The 16,658-nt window shown below is 42.6% G+C and overlaps 1 protein-coding gene across 1 annotated transcript in view; it reads left to right on the forward strand.

Moving 5' to 3' along the window:
• stag1a (stromal antigen 1a) overlaps positions 1-16,658 on the forward strand; it is a 44,873-nt gene that overhangs the window by 721 nt on the left and 27,494 nt on the right. The window lies entirely within an intron of this gene.

Raw genomic sequence — 16,658 nt, forward strand, 5'->3', positions numbered from 1 at the left:
AGCAATGTAACGTCAGTGTTAGTCAGGTTGCTGTCACCAGTGCTATTTGACATCCATCCTTGCCAATCTATCACTCCATTCGTAGAGATTCTGCAGAAATTTCACCAGTAACCTTAGCAACATTGTTTCCTGTTTTCCCACCCATTGTTTTGACATGTTACTTATTGTACCGAAGTTCAACGTTGGGATTCTTGACAAATTGCAACATTTTGACTAGTAGATTATTTTTTGTAAAGTGCAGCTAGCTAGTTTGCTAACCCACTCCGCCCCTTTCTCTGCTAAACGAAATTTAGCGGGGAAGTGTGTGAGGGGGATGGGTTCCAAATCCAACCCTGGTTACAGTCCAACGCTGTTGGTCTCCATGCTTCCTACTCCAGACCTCTCTCCCAGGGATCCATTCTTCTGTCAGAAGTCAGTTATGGGTTAATGAGGATATCTGTTCACTTCTACCGTTTCATATCCACATACATCTTTCTTTATTATGGAGTTTGAGACTATTTGGTCAAGTTAGCTAGCTAGCTGGCTAATTTAAGCCTAACTCTTTGATTGTGTTACACACCCAACTTCACTGCTCTTTGTATAGAGTCTAGAGTCGGATGTTTAGGGTAAAGGATTATACAGGCAGCTTGTGTCCTCGTGATCATTCACTGATTGTCAACAAAGTGGTTATGCAACAAGCTCAGCCATGTGACTTTCCACCAGCAGACTGAACTAGCAGTCTACTGTAAGCTATGCATCCTGGAAGACCAACTGACTGTAAACTACCACTGGTGCTAGAGATACAAAATAACTTTATTGTCCCACATTGTTATGTTCCCCCTCTCCTTTTGCATAGAACGTACAACATTGCCTGACAATATTTAGTACACAGCCATAAAACACCACAAACTGCAGGCCAGGATATGATCTTCACTTGGCAGGGCTGTTGTTGACACAGTTCTTGGTTGAGTAGTGTGACTTGGTAAGATTTCCAGTGTATGACTAACCTATTACATATGGCAAATCAACTTGAAATGGGAAACGTTTCAATGCAATGGGGTATACAGTACTTTTGAGCAGCCTAGTTTTTGACTTCGTTGAGTCGGGGGCTGGGATACAAGTCTACAAACCTAACATTTTAGCAATAGTTCTACAGCACAGATGCTGCCCATCTGCAACAGTTTGAGGGTCTGTCTCTTCAAACAGCACCTTGCCTCCTCTACCACCTTGCCTCCCTTCTTATCTGTTGGACTTGTATTGCCATCACTTTCACCTGCACTTATTCGGCTCATGATGTCGTTGTTTTACGTACTCTAGTTGAATGCACAGATTGTGTCATACATTGTCAGCTAAAAAAAAGGTTGATGTCAAGCCCAGGTTATGTGGATAAGACTGGTGCTAAATGACTCAAATGTAATGTCATTTAGATTTCTTTTTCATGGTTTTTGAAGAACATGGGAGTACAAATTCACTGAAATAGGTTTCCTAATAGCTTACCAATATTATCCAAAAACATTTGTTGGAAATAGGCTAGAGTTGTAGACTAATAATGTTTTCAATGAACGAGAACCAAACATGAAACACTAGCAAGCTGCTGTTTACACGAAAGTTAACCAGAGGCGCTAGTCGTGGATTAAAAGGCAACGATACCGCTTCAAACAGCACTGTCGTTTTTCATATTTTAATTCCTTTACAACTACTAATAGTAGCTGCTAACTTGCATAAACTTGGTCGCCAAGCTCATAGTCGCCGACCATTACGTTGCAGAATGTGTCCTTGTTTGCACCACCCGTTAACTGGATGGTCTCCGGTAGTTTGACCGTTAGCGGTAGTGCCTGGTGTAATCGTGGCATTTAGTTAGGCCACATGTAGGACCTTGAACAAAACATTTCAATTTGTTTAGACCAGGGGAAGAGCTAGATGGGGAGCCCTCCCTACCTATTCAAAGGCAGGGGAAACACTGGAGTGGCTGTTCTGTAAGGAACAGGAAGTTACCGTCGCTCTCTCATTGAAAACAATGACATCTGGTCATTCTGCCGTGGGCCCAGTCCAGTAATCCAGACGAAACTGTTATGTAGCAGACCGTATATGAATGCAGCAGTAGGTCATGTGGAGTCTACATTAAAGGAGAGGTTGGCAACTAGATTCAACCACAGGCAGGTTTTTATCAGAGCCGATGGTCGTGGGACCGGAACATGATTATAATAATTTGTACACTGCAAATGGACATAAATGGCTGTATTTTCAAATAACAGTAATTTCATATCTTGATTTCATTGAGACATGAGACATCTCTTTTTTTGGGGATTTCCTTGTGATTTTGGTATTATTTGACCCAAAACTGAAATCCTAAATGATTATATATATTAACTCAGGGAAAAAAAGAAACGTCCTCTCACTGTCACCTGCGTTTATTTTCATCAAATTTAACATGTGTAAATATTTATATGAACATATCACAGACATGTGACTAACAGACATGGAATAATGTGTCCCTAAACAAAGGGGGGGTCAAAATCAAAAGTAACAGTCAGTATCTGGTGTGGCCACCAGCTGCATTAAGTACTGCAGTGCATCTCCTCCTAGTGGACTGCACCAGATTTGCCAGTTCTTGCTGTGAGATGTTACCCCACTCTTCCACCAAGGCACCTGCAAGTTCCCAGACATTTCTGGGGGAAATGGCCTTAGCCCTCACCCTCCGATCCAACAGGTCCCAGACATGCTGAATGGGATTGAGATCCGGGATCCTCGCTGGCCTTGGCAGAACATTGACATTCCTGTCTAGCAGGAAATCACGCGGAGAACGAGCAGTATGGCTGGTGGTATTGTCATGCTGTAGGGTCATGTCAGGATGAGCCTGCAGGAAGGGTACCACATGAGGGAGGAGGATGTCTTCCCTGTAACGCACAGCGTTGAGATTGCCTGCAATGACAAAATGCTCAATTCGATCATGCTGATGACACTCCGCCCCAGACCATGACGACCTCCAAATCGATCCTGCTCCTGAGTACAGGCCTTGGTGTAACTCTCATTCCTTCAACGATAAACGTGAATCCGGTGAGACAAAACCGCGACTCGTCAGTGAAGAGCACTTTTTGCCAGTCCTGTCTGAGCCAGCGACGGTGGGTTTGTGCCCTTAGGTGACGTTGTTGCCGGTGATGTCTGGTGGGGACCTGCCTTACAACAGGCCTTCAAGCCCTCAGTCCAGCCTCTCTCAGCCTATTGCGGACAGTCTGAGCACTGATGGAGGGATTGTGCGTTCCTGGTGTAACTCGGGCAGTTGTTGTTTCCATCCTGTACCTGTCCCGCAGGTGTGATGTTCGGATGTACTGATCCTGTGCAGGTGTTGTTACACGTGGTCTGCCACTGCGAGGACGATCAGCTGTCCGTCCTGTCTCCCTGTAGCACTGTCTTGGGCGTCTCGCAGTACGGACATGGCAATTTATTGCCCTGGCCACATCTGCGGTCCTCATGCCTTCTTGCAGCATGCCCAAGGCACGTTCACGCAGATGAACAGGGACCCTGGGCATCTTTCTTTTGGTGTTTTTCAGAGTCAGTAGAAAGGCCTCTTTAGTGTCCTACATTTTCAGAACTGTGACCTTAATTGCTTAGTATATATATATATGTGTGTGTGTGTATGTATATATATGTATGTATGTGTGTGTATATATATATGTATATGTATGTATATTACTAATCTTTGGGGGCGTGGGCCTGTGTAATGACTAGTATATTTATAGTAAGTTATTAATTTGTAATAGCTAGTTGATTTGTGTGACTTAACCAGTTTTGATTTGTAACTGATTTAGTATTTTTATGATCAGGCCAATTACACAATACATTATACTGTAACATGTTGCCATTACACAGCTCCAGAGTGTCCACCTTAACTTCAGCAGACTCAGTTTAGACAGTTCTTGAATTCAAGCTGAATCCAGATTTAGCACTGTGTTTGTGAAAGTGTGTGTGTGTGAAGAAAGTATTATTTCAGTTTTAGGGAATGACCATTATCAAGCGGGTTCGCTGAATGAATAGGCCCTACGTCTCTTTAGAATAATGAGAAGATATTGAAGCTAGCTAAAGCAAATGGTATGTATACAGGGAAGCTGTAAGGACCACTCACAGTGAAATAAAAACTTTATAGCTTCAATTGACATTAGAAAAATCTGATAGCTAACTACACCACAACCAGCTAGCTGACTGTCTGGTTGTGTTGCATCTTAAGCTGTGGTGTATTTTGCTAGCTGGTTGTGGTGTAGTTGGTTGTGGTGTAGGCCTAGTTTAGCTAGCAGTTTGTGTTGTAATCAGCTAGCGGCTGTTTAGCGGGTTGGCTAGCGGATGTTTAGCGGGTTGGCTAGCGGATGTTTAGCGGGTTGGCTAGCGGATGTTTAGCGGATTGGCTAGCGGTTGTTTAGCGGGTTGGCTAGCGGATGTTTAGCGGTTTGGCTAGCGGATGTTTAGCGGGTTGGCTAGCTGCTGTTTAGCGGGTTAGCTAGCTGACCTGTAGCATCAGATGGAGAGAGAGAATGTGTGGCTGAAAATGCTCTGAAGCCTTCCTGTCCAGCGCTGCGCTTGGTTGATTAACATCATTCCCTGAGACCTAGCAGACTGGTGTACTTGTTGGCCACTTGGTTCAACACCCAGTTGGCTATACTAGTGTAACATGAAATGTATGTATCTAAAGGCATTGAAAGCACACAGTCAAGTATGTTTCAGCACGGTAGCATTGCATCTAACGCTAACATGATGATGCTGCTAATATTTCTCCAGCCGATGCTTGACTGATTTGTTTTTCTAGCACATTATTCTCCAACACTACTACTGCTGGTGACACATTTAATGTGGGCCTACCCTCAGGGGATCAATAAAGTACAGTTACATACACACACTAACATACATATTTTACATCATTGTCTGCATATATATATATATATATCTCGTGCTCCTGAGATTTTCTGTCAGAGAAAGCCTGCTCTCACTCAGATTAAGGGTGTGTGTTGTTCACTTCATCTGCCCTTATAGTCTCATGTGGGATTAAGGGTTTCCCTGTAGCACGTTAGATTAAACTACCCCTTCTAACCCCCAGATTATCAGATTACTCCATTACCATTGTATCAGCAGTGGTCTGGTAAACTACCCTCATGGAAGATGAACCTTGCCTGTCAGGACCTGAAGACTAATGTTAGGATGTTTAGGCTTTAGCTCAATGGGCTAATGCAGTCTGGAGTTGAGATGATGAGAGGTCAGGCCCTAGGTTCTATTTCTGGACAGTCACACTAGCACATTGACAACCTGGGAATGTCACTTTCCCCCCAAACACCTTTGGCCAAACAAACATCTGACTTCATAGGCTGACTGCAGGAAGTTCAGCCCTGGACATGTAGTGCTCTTGAACCCACAGTCTTTATCACACACACACAGACACACACACAGGGATTCTGCTAGTCACAGTAATGGGTTCTCTGTAGTGAAATGATAACATTCTGGAGCCTCTTATGTCATTAGGGTATAATAGCCTCAGCTGGAGAAATCAAAGTGTGTGTGGGGGGGTGAATAGCAACAGACAGTGAATGTGGGTCAAGGTGAGAGAGGCAGAAAGATGAGACAAACTAATGAGTCTCTCTCTCCCAGCTCCCCCCAGCCATCCTCCCCTCTCTCTTCCTCCTCTGCTCCCGTTGATCTCCCTTTGTGCTCTTGTTCTCTCCTCCATTTCACTCTCCCTCCCTCGCTCTCCCTGCGTCTCCATTTTGCGATAGCTGCAGTGAGCCAGGCGGCCATTGCAGAGAGAATCTTCATTTTCCTTTTTCCTTTCTCTTTCTTTTTTTCTTGCCTGCTTTATTTAGAAACCTTTTGTTTTTTTTATGTAGAGGCTGCAGCCCAAAGCCTAGACTAGAGCTCTGTAAAACCACTGTATTACTGTAGAGCCTGCAACCCAAAGACTACACTAGAGCTCTGTAAAACCACTGTATTACTGTAGAGCCTGCAACCCAAAGCCTACACTAGAGCTCTGTAAAACCACTGTATTACTGTAGAGCCTGCAACCCAAAGCCTACACTAGAGCTCTATAAAACCACTGTATTACTGTAGAGGCTGCAGCCCAAAGCCTAGACTAGAGCTCTGTAAAACCACTGTATTACTGTAGAGGCTACAACCCAAAGCCTAGACTAGAGCTCTGTAAAACCACTGTATTACTGTAGAGCCTGCAACCCAAAGACTACACTAGAGCTCTGTAAAACCACTGTATTACTGTAGAGGCTGCAGCCCAAAGCCTACACTAGAGCTCTGTAAAACCACTGTATTACTGTAGAGGCTGCAGCCCAAAGCCTAGACTAGAGCTCTGTAAAACCACTGTATTACTGTAGAGGCTGCAACCCAAAGCCTAGACTAGAGCTCTGTAAAACCACTGTATTACTGTAGAGGCTGCAACCCAAAGCCTAGACTAGAGCTCTGTAAAACCACTGTATTACTGTAGAGGCTGCAACCCAAAGCCTAGACTAGAGCTCTGTAAAACCACTGTATTACTGTAGAGGCTGCAACCCAAAGCCTAGACTAGAGCTCTGTAAAACCACTGTATTACTGTAGAGGCTGCAACCCAAAGCCTAGACTAGAGCTCTGTAAAACCACTGTATTACTGTAGAGGCTGCAACCCAAAGCCTAGACTAGAGCTCTGTAAAACCACTGTATTACTGTAGAGGCTACAACCCAAAGCCTAGACTAGAGCTCTGTAAAACCACTGTATTACTGTAGAGGCTGCAGCCCAAAGCCTAGACTAGAGCTCTGTAAAACCACTGTATTACTGTAGAGGCTGCAGCCCAAAGCCTAGACTAGAGCTCTGTAAAACCACTGTATTACTGTAGAGGCTGCAACCCAAAGCCTAGACTAGAGCTCTGTAAAACCACTGTATTACTGTAGAGGCTGCAGCCCAAAGCCTAGACTAGAGCTCTGTAAAACCACTGTATTACTGTAGAGGCTACAACCCAAAGCCTACACTAGAGCTCTGTAAAACCACTGTATTACTGTAGAGCCTACAACCCAAAGCCTACACTATAGCTCTGTAAAACCACTGTATTACTGTAGAGGCTACAACCCAAAGCCTACACTAGAGCTCTGTAAAACCACTGTATTACTGTAGAGGCTGCAGCCCAAAGCCTATACTAGAGCTCTGTAAAACCACTGTATTACTGTAGAGGCTGCAGCCCAAAGCCTAGACTAGAGCTCTGTAAAACCACTGTATTACTGTAGAGGCTGCAGCCCAAAGCCTATACTAGGGCTCTGTAAAACCACTGTATTACTGTAGAGCCTACAACCCAAAGCCTACACTATAGCTCTGTAAAACCACTGTATTACTGTAGAGGCTACAACCCAAAGCCTACACTAGAGCTCTGTAAAACCACTGTATTACTGTAGAGCCTACAACCCAAAGCCTACACTATAGCTCTGTAAAACCACTGTATTACTGTAGAGGCTACAACCCAAAGCCTACACTAGAGCTCTGTAAAACCACTGTATTACTGTAGCGCCTACAACCCAAAGCCTACACTATAGCTCTGTAAAACCACTGTATTACTGTAGAGCCTGCAACCCAAAGCCTACACTAGAGCTCTGTAAAATTACTGTAGAGCCTGCAACCCAAAGCCTAGACTAGAGCTCTGTAAAGACATTGTATTACTGTAGAGGCTACAGGCCAACGCCTACACTAGAGCTCTGTAATTCCACTGTATTACTGTAGAGCCTGCAACCCAAAGCCTACACTAGAGCTCTGTAAAGACATTGTATTACTGTAGAGGCTACAGGCCAACGCCTACACTAGAGCTCTGTAAAACCACTGTATTACTGTAGAGCCTGCAACCCAAAGCCTACACTAGAGCTCTGTAAAATTACTGTAGAGCCTGCAACCCAAAGCCTACACTAGAGCTCTGTAAAATTACTGTAGAGCCTGCAACCCAAAGCCTACACTAGAGCTCTGTAAAGACATTGTATTACTGTAGAGCCTGCAACCCAAAGCCTACACTAGAGCTCTGTAAAATTACTGTAGAGCCTGCAACCCAAAGCCTACACTAGAGCTCTGTAAAATTACTGTAGAGCCTGCAACCCAAAGCCTACACTAGAGCTCTGTAAAGACATTGTATTACTGTAGAGCCTGCAACCCAAAGCCTACACTAGAGCTCTGTAAAACCACTGTATTACTGTAGAGCCTGCAACCCAAAGCCTACACTAGAGCTCTGTAAAACCACTGTATTACTGTAGAGGCTCTCTGTAATATAGAGTCCATGATGCTGCATTATTAAGTGAACCCCCACTACAGATACCTTAGAGCAGGCCAGAGGAGCTCCACTCATTTGTCAAGGGGGCTTGAGTTTATTTATTGGCATGATTCAAGGGACCAGAGAATGAAAACTAGGAAGGTATTTTTTTCATGGCCAATGGGCTGGACACAGTGAGGACACATGTTATTCCCTTATTACATTTTACATTGGAGTCATTTAGCAGACCCTCCTATCCAGAGCGTCTTACAAGAGCAATTAGGGTTAAGTGCCTTGCTCAAGGGCACATTGACAGATTTTCCCCCCGACACACACATTTCACTACAATATCTACTACGCTGTTGCTTAAAGACTCATTCCACGTGGGACTGGCAGAGAGAAAGAGATGGGGAAGAGTAGGAGAGGGAGAAGATGGACGAATGGGGAGTGAGTGAAAGAGAGTGGTTGTGTGTGAGATACTTCATCCTGTCACGTCATTACCCTTCAGAACAGGGTTCTCCAATAAGCGGCCCACCGGGGATGTTATTTTAAATAAATATATATATTATACAGTACCAGTCATAGGTTTGGACACACCTACTCATTCCAGGGTTTTCTTTATTTCTACTATTTTATACATTGTAGAATAATAGTGAAGACATCAAAACTATGAAATAACACATGGAATCATATAGTAACCAAAAAAAGTGTTAAACAAATCAAAATATATTTTTGTTTGAGATTCTTCAAAGTAGCCACCCTTTACCTTGATGGCAGGTTTGCACACTCTTGGCATTCTCTCAACCAGCTTCACCTGGAATGCTTTTCCAACAGTGTTGAAGTGAGAGTTCCCACATATGCTGAGCACTTGTTGTCTGCTTTTCCTTCACTCTGCAGTCCAACTCATCCCAAACCATCTCAATTGAGGCTTTAAGACAATTTAAGACATTTGTTGTCTTAGGTCTCTCTTTATGTTGTGTTGTCTCTCTTGTCGTGATGTGTGTGTTGTCCTATATTTATGTTATTTAAAAAGAAAAAAAGTGAATCCCAGCCCCCGTCCTTGCAGAAGATCTTTTGCCTTTTGTTGGGCTGTCATTTTATAAATAAGAATTATATTCTTAACTGACTTGCCTCGTTAAATGAAGGTTAAAATAAATAATAATTGGGTTGAGGTCGGGTGATTTGTGGAGGCCAGGTCATCTGATGCAGCGCTTCATCACTCTCCTTCTTGGTCAGTCAAATAGCTGAAGCGTGTGTGTGTATACGTTAGAGGTCGACCGATTTATGATTTTTCAACGCCAATACCGATTATTGGAGGACCAAAAAAGCCGATAACGATTAATCGGCCGTTTTTTATTTATTTATTTATTTATTTATTTATTTATTTATTTTCATTCAATACTGAATCAACACTTATTTTAACTTAATATAATACATCAATAAAATCAATTTAGCCTCAAGTAAATAATGAAACATGTTCAATTTGGTTTAAATAATGCAAAAACAAAGTGTTGGAGAAGAAAGTAAAAGTGCAATATGTGCTATGTAAGAAAGCTAACGTTTCAGTTCCTTGCTCAGAACATGAGAACATATGAAAGCTGGTGGTTCCTTTCAACATGAGTCTTCAATATTCCCAGGTAAGAAGTTTTAAATTGTAGTTATTTTAGGAATTATAGGACTATTTCACTCTGTACCATTTGTATTTCATTAACCTTTGACTATTAATGTTCTTATAGGCACTTTAGTATTGCCAGTGTAACAGTATAGCTTCCGTCCCTCTCCTCACTCCTCCCTGGGCTCGAACCAGCAACACAACGACAACAGCCACCATCGAAGCAGCGTTACCCATGTAGAGCAAGGGGAACAACAACTAGAAGGCTCAGAGCGAGTGACGTTTGAAATACTATTAGCGCGCGTTAACTAGCTAGCCATTTCACTTCGGTTACACCAGCCTCATCTCGGGAGTTGATAGGCTTGAAGTCATAAACAGCGCAATGCTTGACGCACAATGAAGAGCTGCTGGCAAAACGCACAAAAGTGCTGTTTGAATGAATGTTTACGCGCCTGCTTCTGCCTACCGCCGCTCAGTCAGATACTTAGATACTTGTATGCTCAGTCAGATTATATGCAACGCAGGACACGCTAGATAATATCTAGTAATCTCGTCAACCATGTGTAGTTAACTAGTGATTATGATTGATTGTTTTTTATAAGATAGAATTAAACTTAACTAGCAATTTACCTTGGCTTACTGCATTCGCGTAACAGTCAGTCTCCTGGTGGAGTGCAACGAGAGAGGCAGGTCGTTATTGCGTTGGACTAGTTAACTGTAAAGTTGCAAGATTGGTTCTCCCGAGCTGACAAGGTGAAAATCTGTGGTTCTGCCCCTGAACAAGGCAGTTAACCCACCGTTCCTAGGCCGTCATTGAAAATAAGAATGTGTTCTTAACTGACTTGCCTAGTTAAATAAAGGTATATCATTATTTTAAAAAAAATTTATCTGCAAATCGGCGCCCAAAATTACAGATTTCCGATCATGAAAATTTGAAATCGGCCCTAATTAATCGTCCATTCCGATTAATCGGTCTACCTCTAGTATACGTACATACACACACACACACACACACACCGTGCCTTCAGAGTATTCACACCCCTTGACTTTTTCCACATTTTGTTACAACCTGAATTTGAAATGGATTAAATGTTTTGTCACTGGTCTACCCACAATACTCCATAATGTCAAAGGAGAATTGTGTTTTTAGAAATGTTTACTAATTCATTAAAAATGAAAAGCTGAAATGTCAGTAAGGATTCAACCCCTTTGATATGCCAAGTCTAAATACATTCAGGAGGGAACATTTGCTTAACCCTTATTAATTACACGTTGGATGGTGTATCAATACACAACAAAGATACAGGCGGCCTTACTAACTCAGATGCCGGAGAGGAAGGAAACGGCTCAGGGATTTCACCATGAGGCCAATGGTTACTTTATAACTGTTACAGAGTTTAATGGCTGTGATAGGAGAAGACTAAGTATGGGTCCACAACCTTGTAGTTATTCCACAATACTAACCTAAATTACATTTTGAAAATAATAAATCCTGTTCAGAATAAACATATTCCAAAACATGCATCCTGTTTGCAACAAGCCACTGCTGTCAAAAATGTGGCTAAGCAATTCAGTTTTTGTCCTGAATACAAAGCGTTATGTTTGGGGCAAATACAACACATTACTGAGTACCACACTTCATATTTTCAAGCATCGGGGTGGCTGCATCATGTTATGTGTATACTTGTAATTGTTAAGGACTCGGGAGTTCTTCAGGATAACAAATAAATGGAATGGCAAAATCCTAGAGGAAAACCTGGTTCAGTCTGCTCTCTACCAGACACTGGGAAATTAATTCACCTTTCAACAGGATAATAACCTAAAACACAAGGCCAAATCTAAACTGGAGTAGTTTACCAATAAAACAGTAATGTTCCTGAGTGGCCGAGTTACCGTCTTGACTTAAATCTACTTGAAAATATATGTCTAGCAATGATCAACAACCAATTTGACAGAGCTTGAAGAATTTTGAAAAGAATAATTGGCAAATGTTGTACAATCCAGGTGTGGACAACTCTTAGAGACTTACCCAGAAAGACTCAGCTATTAATTTGACCTTTATTTAACTAGGCAAGTCGGTTACAAATTCTTATTTTCAATGACGGCCTAGGAACAGTGGGATAACTGCCTTGTTCAGGGGCAGAACGACAGATGTTTACCTTGTCTGCTCTAACCACTAGGCTACCCTGCCGCCCCGCTATAATCCATGCCCAAGTTGATTCTAACATGTATTGACTCGGGGGTGTGAATACTTTTGTAAATTAGATATTTCTGTATTTCATCTTTTAATACATTTGCAAAAATGTCTAATCATGTTTCCACTTTGTCATTATGGGGTTGTGGTTATTGACTGGAGATGGGTGAGAAGAAAAACTAACGTGAATCCATGTTTAATTCAGGCTGTAACACAACAACATGTGGAATAAGTCCAGGGGTATTGAATGCTTTCTGAAGACCCTGTATCTGTTTGGGATTCTTGCAGTCAAATTATTTATAACTATGTTCCGACCATCCGCTCAAGGAAAACTCGGCCCACAGCTGAATGTAATTGGGGAGCCTGCCTTAAGGTGTCTGTCTGCTTCTCCTTCCTTGTACGACTGGGGTCATGACTGGGTTAGGGGAGTTCCATCTCTTTCATTGACCTGCATGGGGATAATACTGGTCCCCCTATTTTCCTTATTTACTTATTCTCACTCTTTTCAGAGTCTCTTGTTTACTTATTCTCCTTCTTCTCAGTCTCTTGTTTACTTATTCTCACTCTTTTCAGAGTCTCTTGTTTACTTATTCTCCTTCTTCTCAGTCTCTTGTTTATTTATTCTCACTCTTTTCAGAGTCTCTTGTTTACTTATTCTCCTTCTTCTCAGTCTCTTGTTTATTTATTCTCACTCTTTTCAGAGTCTCTTGTTTACTTATTCTCACTCTTTTCAGAGTCTCTTGTTTACTTAGTCTCACTCTTCTCAGACTCTCTTGTTTACTTATTCTCACTCTTCTCAGAGTCTCTTGTTTACTTATTCTCACTCTTCTCAGAGTCTCTTGTTTACTTATTCTCACTCTTCTCAGAGTCTCTTGTTTACTTATTCTCACTCTTCTCAGAGTCTCTTGTTTACTTATTCTCACTCTTCTCAGTCTCTTGTTTACTTATTCTCACTCTTTTCAGAGTCTCTTGTTTACTTATTCTCCTTCTTCTCAGTCTCTTGTTTACTTATTCTCACTCTTTTCAGAGTCTCTTGTTTACTTATTCTCCTTCTTCTCAGTCTCTTGTTTATTTATTCTCACTCTTTTCAGAGTCTCTTGTTTACTTATTCTCACTCTTTTCAGAGTCTCTTGTTTACTTAGTCTCACTCTTCTCAGACTCTCTTGTTTACTTATTCTCACTCTTCTCAGAGTCTCTTGTTTACTTATTCTCACTCTTCTCAGAGTCTCTTGTTTACTTATTCTCACTCTTCTCAGAGTCTCTTGTTTACTTAGTCTCACTCTTCTCAGAGTCTCTTGTTTACTTATTCTCACTCTTTTCAGAGTCTCTTGTTTACTTATTCTCACTCTTCTCAGAGTCTCTTGTTTACTTATTCTCACTCTTCTCAGAGTCTCTTGTTTACTTATTCTCACTCTTCTCAGAGTCTCTTGTTTACTTAGTCTCACTCTTCTCAGTCTCTTGTTTACTTATTCTCACTCTTTTCAGTCTCTTGTTTACTTATTCTCACTCTTCTCAGAGTTTCTTGTTTACTTAGTCTCACTCTTCTCAGACTCTCTTGATCTACATAATTTGATCATCCTCTGTCTCTGTCTCTCTCTGTCTGTTTCTCTCTGGCATTCCCCTCAGGTGAAAACTCTTGTTATTATACCTCTGAGGGATGCTATGGTCTCTCTCTGTCTTCCTCGCCAGGCTGGTCTCCCTCTGTCTTCCTCTCTTCCTCGCCAGGCTTGTTGGCTCTCATATAAAACCTCAGAGATAAGAACCCCTCAGTGTTCAACTGAATGGGCAGTATTGAAATGAGACAGAAGTACATAGCTGGAGCAGTCCGTATCATTCCAGTCCTAGCTGGTGTAGTGTGGCGTTAGGACCATGACTGACTCCTCTGATCTCTCTGCCCTCATTTCTCTGGAGTCGACAACTGTTTCAGATCAGAGGACAATAGCATGCCCAAAAGTCTTCTTCCAAATGACATGGTTTTATGTTTCAGAAAACTGTGTGACATTTCAGAGACTATAATCGTGTCCTTTTTTTACTAGTTGGCCTAGTTGTCTTGGTCCAGATTGAATGGCCCAGTAATTACAGGCAGCAGTCTCATAGAGCTGTCTTTTATATGTTATTTCCCTCTCTTTCACCTGTGTCTAGTTGCTGTTGGAAACACCTCAGGTGTTTTTGTTTTGAGTTCTGACAGGATCATTTTTCTTATGAGTGATGCTCTTTGGATTGCAGAAGCTTGAATAGTGTGTGTGTGTCTCCAGGTTAAGCTGTGTGTGACTCCAGGTTAAGCTGTGTGTGTGACTCCAGGTTAAGCTGTGTGTGTGTGTGTGTTTGTGTGATCTCTAAGAATCAGAGTGCCTGTTAAAATGCATAATTGATGTAGGCAACACCTTCTCTCTCACTTCCCCATGGAGCCGTCTGTGAGTGAAGCGTCATGCTCTGCCAAATGATAGGATATTTTACAGTTGACTGCTGTCCTCCTCCTCCAAAGAGATGTGCTGTCCTCATCTTCAGTGCTGTTAGTTCCCACAGCTGTGTTGGTCAGAGGCAGCCTAGTGACCGTACTCTCTATCCTTGTTCCCATCATGACAGCATTCTTATGGCCGACTTTATTCAGGTGAAGTAGGATTGTATAATGTGGAAGGGCGATAATGTGGAAGGGCGATAATGTGGAAGGGCGATAATGTGGAAGGGCGATAATGTGGGTGATATGTTATTATCTGACAGGTCGTTATAGTTGAAAACAGCGGAGATCCTCAACAGCAGTGAAAGGGACGTCTAACGAATCCCCAGAGATCACAATGGATATCTTCATCTCTTTTGTGCCTTCTTACCCCCTGTCCTTCTCCCCCCTCCTCTTTCCCCAATCTCCCCCCTCCATCACTCTCTCTCCTCCCCACCCAGTCCCTTCTCACTGATCAGCCAATCAGGGGAGGGGGGCTTATGACCCACAAGGGTTGCCATGGCAATGCCTGCCTGCCTCCCGGAGTACATGTCATGCATGTTAAGTGGCTTACACACACACACACACACACACACACATAGTTATGTGTGTTCGGTCAGACCACAGATGATAAAATATGAGCCCTGCATAACTCTCTGTAATGTGTTATACAAGCCCTCGCTGCCTGCCTCTCTCTCTGTGTTTGTGTGTGTGTGTGTATGTGTGATCTCTCACATTGATTCTAAGCAGGATTAGCCTATTATAGCAGAGGAAGCGCTGGTTATTCTGTGTGGTATGACACACACACACATTCCTGATGCCACAGCACCACCTGTAATGTCAGGGTGAGTGCTTCAGAGCACTCCAAGCAGTGAAATCACACAATTCCACTCTCTCTGTCTCTCCTTGTGGTGCTGCTCTGCTCTGTGAGAAAGGGACACAGACACACACACACACACACAAACCTCTCACCCGGGCATCTCCCAAAGCTGTCAGAGCCCAGTAACTGGAATACAGATACCACAGGTGTGTGTGTTGGCTGCTCTCTTTTTAACAGTGAACAAACACTCCCTCCAGGCTTCTTTGTGAGAGAGAGAGATCAATGTTAATTAAGGAGTATTCGTAACAGTAGTCTTCAGTCAATGGTCAATAACTCTGGCAGACAGCCATCTCTGGCCTTCTGCCAAGGTGACGCACAGCTTTCAAATACTATCTGAACCCAGTCACACAGATTTCCCCTGTTGCTTTTGCCTTCTATTGTCCAGAGAGAGAGAATATAGAATTGGGGAGGGAAGGAAGGGAGGAGAGGCAGAGATGGAGAGCACACATTTCAGCCAGCAGTGGGGACCGTAATGATCCCTGGAGAGATGCTACTAGAAGTGTGGTGGTGGTAGGGGGGCTGTACTGCATAATGACAGTAGCTGATGGTTAGCGTTCAGGATTTCCCTCTGTGTTTTTACAGCTCTTCACATCCTACCACCTTTTATTAGTTAACCTCAATGTGTACCATTACATGGTACCCAATATTGGGTAAAAAATATACTGACATTTACAAGTCCAATCAACAATTGACTTTAATTGATAAATAAATCAATAAACTATCATATGTGTATATTATAGACAGGTACAAACTAGCTATATTTAGTCTATTTTCACAAACATCAATAAACAAGAGTTGATAAAGCTGAGTGTCCACCATCTCATCCCTCTCATCACTTCTCTCTGTGTGCTCTGCTGTGTGTGAAGGACAGACAGAGGGGTGTGTGTGTGTGTTGGTAACAGACTCACTCGGCTGGTGTGCTCAAGCTCTCTCCAGTTTCTCTGTGTGTGAGAACATTTAAATACAGTCTCTCCTAGCCTGCCCCCTACTGTTGTTTAAGCCCAGTCTCAGCCACACACACACACTCACCCTCCATAACACTCCCTAGACACACTCAACAAAGAGACAAAACACCACATAAACTCACGTTTAACTTATTGAGAGGTTAGATGATTTTTCTAATGATTAAAACCTTGTTAAAGCTGTATAAAGTGTGTTTAAGTTGATGGAGGTGAGAGGACTTTGTGGATCATACTGCCATTGGTGGCCGAAGCAGGGTACTGCACCCACTCGTTGATATTTACTACACTCGGCCTAATATTTAGTAATGACTTATTTTTATAAATTGGGCCAGGGTTTTTTTTTTTCCTATC

Source organism: Oncorhynchus mykiss, chromosome 7 (assembly GCF_013265735.2).
Source record: "Oncorhynchus mykiss isolate Arlee chromosome 7, USDA_OmykA_1.1, whole genome shotgun sequence".
Lineage (NCBI taxonomy): Eukaryota > Metazoa > Chordata > Actinopteri > Salmoniformes > Salmonidae > Oncorhynchus > Oncorhynchus mykiss.